The sequence below is a fragment of the Phascolarctos cinereus genome, unplaced genomic scaffold (assembly GCF_003287225.1).
Source record: "Phascolarctos cinereus isolate Bilbo 61053 unplaced genomic scaffold, phaCin_HiC Scaffold_1;HRSCAF=81, whole genome shotgun sequence".
In the NCBI taxonomy this organism is placed as follows: Eukaryota; Metazoa; Chordata; class Mammalia; order Diprotodontia; family Phascolarctidae; genus Phascolarctos; species Phascolarctos cinereus.
In genome coordinates this window covers 122,855,354-122,868,201 of record NW_027555514.1, presented here as the reverse complement: position 1 = coordinate 122,868,201, position 12,848 = coordinate 122,855,354, and the positions used below count along the sequence as shown (strand labels likewise).

General features: G+C 35.1%; 1 protein-coding gene across 11 annotated transcripts in view; it reads right to left on the bottom strand.

Moving 5' to 3' along the window:
* CADPS2 (calcium dependent secretion activator 2) overlaps positions 1-12,848 on the bottom strand; it is a 708,547-nt gene that overhangs the window by 88,814 nt on the left and 606,885 nt on the right. The gene's annotated exons all lie outside the window — the stretch shown is intronic.

The following is a 12,848-nucleotide window of genomic DNA, read 5'->3' as shown; positions in this document are numbered from 1 at the left end:
CTAATATAAATATTTTTGTACATGTAGATCTTTGTCCCATTTTTATGATCTCTTTGGGATACAGACCTACAAGGCTATTGCTGGGTCAAAGGGTATGCACAGTTTTATAATCCTTTGGGCATAGTTCCAAATTGCTCTCCAAAATGGTTGGATTAGTTCCCAACTCCACCAACAATGCATTAGTGTTCCAATTTTCCCACATCTTCTTCAACATTTATAATTTTCCTGCTTTGTCATGCAGCCAATCTGCTAGGTGTGGTGTGGTACCTCAGAGTCATTTTGATTTGCATTTCTCTAATCAATAGTGTTTTAGAGCATTTTTTCATATGACTATAGATATCTTTGATTTCTTCCTCTGAAAACTGCCTGTTCATATCCTTCGACCATTTATCAATTGGGGAATGACTTGTATTCTTATAAATTCAATTCAGTTTTTTTGTTATATTTTAGAAATGTGGCCTTTCTCAGAGACACTGGTTATAAAAATTGTTTCCCAGATTTCTGCTTCCCTTCTAATCTTGGTTGCATTGGCTTTGTCTGTGCAAAAGCTTTTCAATTTAATGTAATTAAAGTTATCCACTTTGCATTTCATAATGTTCTCTATCTCTTGTTTGACCACAAATTCTTCCCTTTGCCATAGATCTGACAGGTAAACTATTCCTTGCTCTTCTACTTTGCTTATAGTATCCATCTTTATATCTAAATCATGTACCTATTTTGATTTTATCTTGGCATAGGGCATAAGATGTTAGTCTATGTCTAGTTTCTGCCATACTATTTTCCACCAGCAGTTTTTGTTAAACAGTGAGTTCTTATCCCAGAAGCTGGAGTTTTTGGATTTATCAAATAGTAGATTATTATAGTCACTGTAACATCAGTCTTTTGAAAAACATGGATGAAATGTATTTCCTGAATTGTCTGTTATATAAAGAGCTAATAAAATTCACATTGTGATGGGATGCTTTCTGTATTGAATATGACATCTAAACTTCATCTAAAAAAACCCTAAAAAAACACGGGTATTGCCATCTATAAAGCTTTACAAATACAACTGCATAGATGTTTTTTGCAAATTATTACTTCTAGGTGGCATATTTCTACTTTTCATGATGGTCTACTAATATGGCTTAACTTACATGGTTTCCTTATACCTGTGATACAGTTCATGGAGGTCTAGAAAAGCTGAGTTCACCAAATGTCCTCCTAATGCAGGTCAATGTAGTATGATACAAAGTTTCAGACTCTGTTCCCTGCTACAGGCTTCTCTTCTCTCACTTCAGTGGATTGGATGCCCTCTCTCTCCTGAATCCAGTGTTCTCCTGTTTCCTCTGTGACTCTGCTGCATCAGTCATCCCTTTTGCCTTAGTGCACTGCTTTTCAAAGCCACCCTGTATTCATTTTTTGAAATATGTAAATTGCATGGATATACATCTTGTATACCTCGTTATAATATGATACCTTTGAGATCAAGGGCTTTTTCACTTTTGTGAAACATCTCCAGCAACTGGCATAGTGCCTTTCACATAAGCACTTGGCAAATGCTTGTCGACTGACTAACTTTCTCATGTCTCTGTTACCTTTTTCATCCACTACAAATGCTTTCTGTTCTTCAATATCCTGAACATTTCTTCCCTCTTCTTATCATCCCCTTTGTTGTTTAACTCAGAGAAAAAATACTGCCTCTACTTCTTCACTACCTCTTGTCAACTGGGTTCTCTCCACATCACTATGCATATCAGTAATTGAATTTTGGATGCAAATCTCATCAAAGAACTTGAAGTAGAGTAACATTCTCGAGGGTTTCTAATAACCTCTTTATTGTCAAATTCAATGAAATTCTTTCCTTATCCTCTTCATGGCATCAGATACTGTGGGTCACTTCCTCCTCCTTCTTGATATTCTCTCCTCTCTTTCTTGGCTTCTGACACTAAACTCTTGTGTTCCACCTTTTGCGATTCCTTTTCTGCCTCTTTCATTGGCTCTATTCTTTTCCTGTTTGGTAAACATGGGTACTGCCTATAGATGTGTCCTAGGACCTCTTTACATTTTCTTACTTGGTAATCTTATCCACTCCAATGGCTTCAGTTATCATCTTTATGTAGATGACTTCCACATCTATATTTCTCTTCCCAACATCTTGCCAACTAATATTTTTTTATTTCCAATACTATGTCTGACTATTCCAAATAGCTTCTACAGACTTATGACTTCTCCTCAAAAGGCAGTTATTGTGATGCTTAGGGAGGATTCATGCTATTTTGCATCAAATCTGTGAAACACTAAGATGGGAGTATAAGGAGGTTTCAATCTCCTCAGAATACAGGTGACTATGCTCTTGACTGGCACAGAGAAAGTGTGTCGATTCGACAGGAAACTATTGGTAGAATTTGTTATCATTTATGATAGATTTCATAAAGTTATACTTCTCAGAGCTGTAAAGGAATCCATTTAACTTTGGGGCAGTTATAATTATTAGAAAATATTTCTGTATAAATATTTATATATGTGAGTGTGCTTGCCTAAATCAATTTCTCTATAATCTGTAGTTATTACTCCTAGTTTGCACTTTGCAGCACCCCACAAAAGAAACAAGTTTACTTCCTTTTCCACATGAGAACCTTCAAGATACTTAAAGATAACTATAATATTCCTAAGTCTTCCCTTCTCTGAGATAAATTACTTCAGTTCCTTTAATGGATTCTCAGGTGGCATAGTTTCTACTTCTAATTCTACTTGGGGACACTAGCTTTTGGCTACTTGTTAATAGAGAGTAGGATAGAGACTGAATATTGTATAGAGAATCTCCTAGTGAAGAGACTCCTTTTCCCAATACAAGTTGGCACCTTATCTATAATTTACAGTCTTAGAGAATTTTCCCAGAGCATTGAGAGGCTGAGTTGCCCAGGATCACAGAGCTAGTATGTGGTCAAAGTCTGAGACTGAATCCATATTGTCTTTGCTCTGGGGCTTCCTGTCTACCCACCATGCCCCATTGCCTCTCTACCTGTGAATCTCCTTCTTAAAATGTTGAGCACAGATCTGAATTTGGTAGTCCAGATGTGGTCTGAGCAGGGAGAATACAGTGGAGTTATCACTCCCTGGTTCTGAATACTATCAATGTTTTTTGATTCACATCATGCTATTGACTTACATTAAATTTATAATTCACTAAAACTTCTTGGTATTTTTCACATGCACAAAAGACCACAAATACAAAGAACCATGTCCACCCCCCCTCCAAGTCATTTGTTCTCTTGGTTAAACAAACACTTTGGCTTTATTTAACTAATTAGTATGCTTGCAGCCATTAAGATGATAAAAATTACAATTTGTAGTAATTAGATGGAAATTGACATTCAATAATTCTTGGATTCCACACCCATTTGGGCTAAGAAATTCTCACTTTACCCTCAGGAAAGAAGTTGCTTCGTTATGTAGTGTGATATTTTTCCCCAACTAAAGATACAAAGATCTCATTCCCACCAAGGGGACTGGAACTCATAGTAAGCTCTCTAAAAGATTACAGGGATGATAGACTAATAGAAAGTTCACTCCATGCTCATTGTCCACGTCTATATCAGTAGGCTGAAGAAATTATGGTAAGTATTGTCAAAATTGAGGTGATAATATGCTATTGACACATAGAAACAACTCTGGTATAATGAACACCTAAAACTATTTTGTTCTCTGGCAAGTTTAGTTCAAGACCAAACAACAACAACAAGAAAAACAGAAAAAAGAAAATAAAAATAAAAATAAAAAAGTAGTTAGTGGAAAGAAAAGGTTGATTCTAAAGCATAACCCTATCCAACTCACTAGCTAATTATAAGCTAATTACTAAGTGATGATAAAGATTAGTGGGAGTGAGGTAGCCTTAGTTTTTTAGCAATTATCTATTAATGCAGAAAGGCAGCATAATAGAAAGAATCCTGGATCTGAACCTGAAATCAGAAGATGGCTGGGTTCAAATTCAAACTCTGACACTTATAATGTGCTCTTAGTCAAGACACTTATTCTGTCTAGTAATAGCTAGCATTTATATAGGGTCTTAAGGTTTGCAGAGTAATTTGCAAATATCATTTCATTTTATTTTTACAACAACCATGTGAGGTAGTGCTATTATCATCTCCATTTTTCCATATGGGTAAACTGAGGCAGACAGGTTATGTGACTTGCCCAGGGTCACAGAGCTAGTAACTGAGGTTGGATTTGAACTCAGGTGTTTTTGACTAGATTCAGCACTCTATCTATACACTGTGCCACCTAGCACTCTAAGCCTCACAGTGTCTTCATCTGCAAACATGGGGATAATAATGGTATTTATTTCACAGGGTTCCTGTGAGGATTAAATGAGATGATGTTTGCAATCACTTTTTTATCCTTAAAACTCCCTATAAAGTGACAGATTTAACCTAGAAACTACAACATACAGGTAATAGTTGGTGTGATATCTTATTTGCATTTAAATCCATCTTTTCTAGCTTGTCTGTCACTAGAATGGAGCCTTATGAAGTTTTTCTTACAAGAGTTAATTACCAAATTAATCTTATTCAAAGATTCAAAGAAACTAAAGCTATGTTAGCGATAGCTTCATTAGCCAAGTACAAAAAAGCTTTGATTATTACTTGGTAGCCAATCACAGAACTAAAAGGTAACTTCAGAGATCACATAGTTTAGTTCTCTTCACCAAGTGCCAAACGGTAGAAAAATATGGTGGGGATTTTATCACTTAAACACTCTCTCACTCTCTCTCTCTCTCTCTCTCCCCTCCCCCAAGCAACTCTATAAACTACCCAAACTCTGCATATTCAAATGAGCACAATGATAAGATTAATTAGGCAAATCCAGAGGTACTTATTTAGATTTAGTAGAATTTAACAATCAGTATTTTCAACAATTTATTTTGATAAGTGGAATTTATATACAACTGTTTAGTTACAGTTAAGATGGCAGATCAGCAAAAAAAAAAAAGTATGTGTGTATGTATATTATATCATCCCCAAATGGGCAGGTAAATCTAGATACACTCTCACTTCTGGTTTTTCCCATGACATAGAATGGTAATGTTTTAGCCAACATTCTGATAAATAGATGCAAAACAATCCTTATCTAAATAACAAAAAGCTATGGAATGACTTCCTTCCTTTTTGTTACATCATGTATTGCCTTCATGATGGTAAAAGCCAAAAATTCTGTGGTATTTCTTCTGGGTGCTTTTTTATTTCAAGGAATTAAAGGTGATTTCGTAGCTATAGTCAGCCCACCCACTCCTGAATGTCTAATGAAATTAGTATTGGAATTGATCAGACAGACTGCTCATTTATAGGTGCAATAATCTGTTCTGTAAGTGAGCATTTTAACCTAGAGATTAATTCAATAATAATGACATTGATCTAACATTTACATAACACCTATCAAGATGAATACTAATGCTCTTTACAAATTGCCTTAATAAGTTATAGCAAACTAAATGTGTGTATGACAAAAGAAATATGGAATCTTTTTGTCCAGAACTGACTTCATAGGTGTAGGGAAATTCTGGTAGGGAGAAACTTCCTTCAGCAATGCAGACGCACAGTCGAAATTTGTGGTCTTGGAGTGTTAGTGACTTCCCATGGTTATACCGCCAGTGAGAGATAGCACATAGACCTAGCTCTTCCTGGCTTTAAGGCTGGCTCTCTATCACACCACATACTTTGGATCTACTTTGGCTCCTAGGCTCTATGCCCTTAACAGATAAAAACAGAAATAAAAGCTGTAATACACGAAAATTTACTTTTGAGTTTGGGAAAGGAAAAGTAGCATATATATGTATATATGTATATGTATATACATACCTCTGTAATACACATATGTATGCACATATACACACAAAATCTTATATTTACTAAGTCTTAATATACATTAGCAACACTCATGTGTGTAGCCACTTTTCAATCATGGGTAAGAATTCACAACAACAAATAGCCATATCACATAATGATATTGAGCAGAAAATGAAAGACCATGACACTAAGTGGAAACTAATAAGGAATATAGGCAGGTAAAAATGCAGTTGCTTAAATAGATAAGATGTTAAATATTGAAATGAGTAAACAGCTTCTTGGAGAATATTCCCTAATGAGAATATCGCCTAACAACTATTTTGTTGAGCAAATTTGGCAATATCTATTATGTCCATATTAAATCATTTAAAACAAATGCTATTAAATATTAAGTTTTATTCTTTGACCCATTGGCCAGAGGTCAGACTGTTGAAAACCTACTGAGTGGCATCATCTCTTGACTTATGAATTCATCATACAATCCTATGAAGTAGGACCTGCACTGAGACCAAACCTACAAGTTCTTTGATATAAGGAGTTCCTAGCAAGGAATTTCTTCTATCAATGCAAGATAGCACTTTCTTTACACTTACAGTCTTAGGGAGTTACCTAGATACTGAGAAGTTAATTAATTTGTCTGGGGTTATAGTTTGTGTCTTTCTGTCTTGGAAGCCAGTTTCTTATCCACCATGCTGGGCTGACACTATATGAAAGTAGAAAAGGGAGGATTTTCTCCATTTCTCAGCTCTAGAAAGTGTAACATCATTCCTTATAGTCATAAGAAATGAATATGGTATTTCTTTCTTTAGAAAATTCCTATTATTTAATATGGAAAGGCCAATTTTTTCAAGAATTGGTATTAAACTTGCATCCTAGCCAACATCACACATATTCTAACATGGAGTCATTTTTTAAAAATGTAAAGTATGATAGAAAGAGATATTATGTTTAAATCCTGGCTCCACTACTAGTGGGATCTTTAAGAAGTTATTTAACTCATTTAAGCCCTTAATTTGCTCATCTGTAAAATGAGGGGGTTGGATTAGATTAGCTTTAAGGTTTTTCTAGTGTGAAATCTTTGAATGTTCAGTTGTTTTTCAGTCGTATTAGACTTCATGACTCCATTTGGGGTTTTCTTGGTAAAGATACTGTAGTGATTTGCCATTTCCTTCTCCAGCTCATTCTACAGGTTAGGAAACTAAGGCAAACAGGGTTAAGTAACTTGCCCAGGGTCACAAAGCTAGTAAGTGTCTGAGACCAGATTTGAATTTAGGAAGATGAGTCTTTTTGATTCCAGGCCTGGCATTCTATCCACTGAACCATATAAATGCCCCATCTCATCTATGGCTTTGAGCAAAATAAAATATCTATGGAAAGTCACACTTAAGTTTAGTAAAGGTAAAATCAGCATTCTTAGCAATAAAGGATTAAAGGAGATGAAGAAATGTAGATAGAAGGGGAAAAGAAATTAAAGAATAGCAAAAATGAGACTAAAATATATAAATGCCACTATAATTTTCACATATACACCACTAACCATTATCATTTTCTATGTAAATACATTCTCTTCTGTTACAGTTGCCCATATGCCAGTTTGCTTCCCACCTGCAGTAGACCACTGAATATTTGTCAAAGCCTCTTTAACAATATGTAGTTTCAGGAATCATAATGAACTTTCTCATCTTCTCCATATGGTTTCAATGGCTATGATTTGAGGCCAACTAGTACTCAAAATTTCTTTCCTTCTTCCCTCCCTTCCTTCCTTCTTTTTGCTTTTCTCTTCTTTCTTCTTTCCCATTCCATCACTCATTTCATGAGGCACTTACTAATTGATTGTGCAGTCTATTCCAAGATGCTCTCAGTAACATCCTGACCTATAGCTACAGTGATGATTTTTCAGAAATGTAATAATGTACTAATATATATTATACAAATGTCAACAACATATAATAAATATATTAATTTATATTTACATAGCACTTTAATGTTTTCAAGGTATATTAATACATTATCTGACTTGATTCTCCCAATAATCATGGACAATTTTAATATTCCAATTCTATAAATAAGGAAACTGAGCTTAGGTAAATTAACTTACTTTTGGTCATACAGCTGTCAAGAGACAGAGGAGTGATTTGCACCCATGTCTCCCCTGATTCCAAATTCAGTGGTTTTCTTGCTGTACTCTTTGAATTCTCTGTATGTAGATTCTTCAGTTTATTAAAGGACTCATTAAAAGATTCCTTTAAAAATAAGTTGACTTTAAAGCCTCCGTTATTTTTACTTATAGATATTATATTTCCCTCCAAGTATAAAATGAAATAAATCTATAATAGTCTTGTTGAGTTGTTTCAGTCATGTCTGACTTTGTGAACCCATTTGGGGTTTTCCTGCAAGGATACTGGGATGGTTTGCCATTTCCTTCTCCAGCTCATTTTACAGATGAGGAGACTAAGGCAAACAGGCTTAAATGACTTGCCCAGGGTCACACAGCGAATAAGTATTTGAGGCGAGATTTGAACTCAGGAAGATGAGTCTTCCTCACTTTAGGTCTAGCACTGCACCACGGTGCCACCTAGTTGTCCCTTATAATAGCTAGGTAGTTCTCAAATCTTTTTGGTCCATGAACCACTTTGTGAGGCTAAAAGGTTCAGTTTAGTACCAAATTCATATCTATCTATCTATCTATCTATCTATCTATCTATCTATCTATCTATCTATCTATCTATCGATCTATCTATCTATTTCTCTATCTATCTATCTATTTCTCTATCTATCTATCTATCTATCTATCTATCTATCTATCTATCTATCTATCTATCTATCTACCTCTCTATCCATCTACTTGAAGCCCTAATCCCTATTTCTTGTTTACTTCCTTCCCTCAATAATGACTAATCAGAATTAGCAGTGACAATGATTGTTTTTGATTAATAGAATGTACCAGACATTTTCCTATAGATTCTCCATTGAGGCTATTACCCAACAAGGTGGAGGCCTTCCTCTGTCTTTTTACATTCTGTATGTACTAGTGCAGCACTCAGGCTGTCCATCTGTTATCACTCACTCATTCTTACCTTGTCTGCCTCACCACCTTTTCTAATGATATATTTCCTTGTTCTCAATGCTTATGCTCCTTCTTGTACACAACTCACCATTGGGAAGTCACATATAAGACTGATCCTTGGTGTTCTTCCAAGATTCGTAGTCATACATTTCAAAGAGAATATTTTATCCATCCATTCATCCATCCATCTATCTATCTATCTATCTATCTATCTATCTATCTATCTATCTATCTATCTATCTATCTATCTATCTATCACCGCAGAGTACCATACAATTTCTTGAATTCAATCCTTTCCTCTCTTTCCCCTATTGAGAAATAACATAATAGTGGAAAGAGTAATGGATTTAGTATCAGACAACCTGTGTTCAAATCTAGTCTCTACCACTTGCTGTGTGGTTTTAAACAAATCAATTAACTTCTCTGGACCTCCATTTCCTTATTTGTAAAATGAGCAGGTTGGACTTAATGGTCTTTAAAGCCTCCTCCAGCTTTGATTCTATGATCCTATTTAATCCAATCCTGCCCATTGATACTGCCCATCTTGGATGTCTGTACGGATGTACTAACTCATATAAAAATCTGGCAATAAGCAATTTTCATCCACATTTTCCCCTGTATGAATTGTTAAGCTGATATTTTAATGTGACTATGGATCTCTTTGAGAAGAACACTATCATTTTTTGAGCCTTGAAGCAATCAGTACAATATCATCTGCATGCAAAAGGACCTTGAGGACATCTATAGGGAATTCCTCTTCTAATTGGAACTTGCACTGGATATTCTCCATTGTGGCAGAACTAAAAAAATTCCCAAAACCTAAATCAAATCAGTCTGTTTCAAAGTATAGTAGAAAGAGTCTTGGAATTTGTGTCAGGAGATCTCTTTTTGACACCTGACATTAATCTACATTATATTTATTAACTGCATAACCATGGGCACATCATTTAACCTCTCTAAGACTCTATGAAAAGGAGATGATAAAAACTGCATTTCCTATGTTTGAGCATCATTATGAAGAGACCACTTTGTAAACTTTAAATATTATAGAAACTTCAATTATCATCATTATCATCATCATCATCATCGTCACCATCATCATCATGAACTCTCAATTATTTTACTTGATTTACTTCTTCCTGCTTCATGGGTTTTTGTATTACTTACTCCAGAGGCCAGTCATTGTTGTTCAAGGAACAAATATTAATTTGATTATTAACCTAAGCAAGTGGAAGTAAATCTACACAAAATAACATAGATGTAGTAAAAAGGTAAATACTTATTTTTGTTTCTATGATCCTTTGAGTTATATGTGTCATTCCTCCCCTTCATGAGCAATAATGGTAGAACTGATGATAACCAGCAGCCCCATTATGCAGGTTAATAAGCCTTGCTTGCCATCAAGTATATCATAATTAACATGGGTAAATGTGGGGAGGACTCACAGCTGTCTCTGTAAGGATACCGACATAGATCTGCAGGTCTTACTGGAGCAGATCATTTCCCCCAAAACTTATAAAACTACAATAAAAATGTTGATTAAAATGTAAGAACCTTCATGAAGTGATGGACCAAAGACAGGCTTGTAGCAATTAAATGAGAAAGAAAAGCAGGAAACTGTTCCTTGTTCTTCTTCTTTTGTGTAATCAGAGTGATCTAAAAATACATTTTGATGCACAGATCTGAATTCAATTAAAAGAAATGTAGATACTGTCCTTTAGGAAAGTGGTCATTCAGAAAGCTACTCTGGCATATAGTCTTACTACCATGTCATAGAAGGTCCATTCTTTCTATATTGCCTCTAGGCCATGTATATATAGACAAATTTATAAACATCAATTCTTGAATTTCAGATGCAGATCTCATTTAAGCACTTGAGGTAGAATAACATGAAGGTGTCAGCCTTCCATATTTCAAAGCTTGAAGATTAACCTAATATGCAATATGGTGACCTAACAGTTCTTCATTTGAAAGAAATCTGAAAAAATAATCTCTGATATAGCCTCAGTGTGAGAATAACCCAGTGGGATTTCCACCTCTTCATTTCTTAATGAGTTTTTTGATAATGAGAGGTGACTTTGCCAGTCACTCTGGGCTCTATTATGGCTAATTTGACTCCACTTCACTCTCCTTGTTAATTATTAACACTAGCCTTTTTATCCTCATGAGACCACATTCCAATTTTTTCTTTTTAGATTTTTATGAGCCTATCTTTCTGAAGGTGAAAGTCTTCACGAATAGGTTTTCACTTAGTGTAAAGCCAGAACATTTATTATTTGTTTAGGCAGAGACTCTGTGACATTGATTATATAAGCACGGGTGTTCTTTCTGATGGCTTTAATGTGCTAGCAATGTAAAAAGGCTGTTAATTAAAGAATAAGCACCGTGGTATTTTTCACTTGGGAATCGGTTCCCAGGAGAATGGTCATTTGCCACTTGCTAGCATATCCACAGATTAAAAGGTGACTAGCTCCAAGGGTTTTGCCTTTCAGTCATGCTGAAAGAAATCATTTGTGCAATTTCCAGATGGCTGTTATTTGTCAGAAATGGTCACTTGCTGTATTATCAATGGGGAAAGTGTGGAGCATAGCATGCAAGCCTAGTATTTGTTATTTACTCTATCATCATAGTCTTTCAGTATCATTTAACTATCCTGCTAATTGCTTCATTATGAAAACATATTTATTTCTTCTCAATTTTAATAAATCTCCCTTTCAAAACTGTTTCCTCAGAATCTATTTAAAGTGATTTACCCATCTAATTATCTCTTTATGGGGGGAGGAGGAGAAAGGAGTAGATTGAGGGAGGATGGTGGAAAAGCAAAAGATAGGCTCTGACATTCTTTTTGGGGTGAAAATTAAGGAGAATGAATTTGTTTTCATTGTCAATCTTGCTCTGGGAATCAGTGGGTTAGGCTGTGAGGGGTGGGAGATTGGGGACAGTTGCTTTAACTCTGGTGCAGCTGGTACTCCTCCCTGGAGGAAACTGTGTATAACCTCCAAGGGTTTGAAGAGTTGTCTTCCCCTAATCATGGCTAACTTCAGGCTTAGAAATATAACACAACTTAACTTTTTTTTCCCCTGGAATAAGAAGTAAATTTCACATTAGGAAGATTCTCTCCCCCCCTTTCTCCAGCACTCATCAATTGGCAATAATTATGACACTCAATGAAAGCTCTGTCTCAGAGGCTTGATGACAAATCATAATAGAATTGAAATTGTCTTTCACTGAGAGCTAAATATTCTAAGTTACATTTAAATGACAGGACTAGGAACCTAACATCTTTACTAGTTGGACCGTGTTTATAAATGGAAAGTGATTTACCCATCTAATTATCTCTTTATGGGAGGGAGGGGAGAGGAGGAGAAAGGAGTAGATTGAGGGAAGATGGTGGAAAAGCAAAGATAGGCTCTGACATTCTTTTTGGGGTGAAATTAGGATTATCTAATTCACCATTAGCCTGAAAACCCAGTATAATGCCATTCTTAAGAGATAAGAGAGAAATCTATAATATTGTCTTTGTTGAATTAACAATATTCAGCACAAACGATTAAGAACTCTAGGTGTTTGCAGGGCAACTTTGTAAGCCCAATTGGCAAGTGATTCCTTTTTGTCCTACTTAAAATGTAATATTAGTTTTCTTTTGTTCACCTAACAATAGAGTTTGAACTTTATCAATGATACTTTCAATTAAGTCAATATGATGGAAATTTCCATACCTTGGTACTAATTTGTAGGTATTACCTTTAAGGGTTAAACATATAAAAATTCTAGAGTTTTTCTGAATGTCTTCCATAGGATACAGAACTTTTTGTTATTGGAAACATTGGCTTTTGGAATGGAATTGAATTTATAAAAACACGTGGGTGATTAAGAAATTAAATAATAGCCAACAACATAGCTGATTATAATAAACATATAATATTTACACATTGATAAGAGCATGTGATAATTAT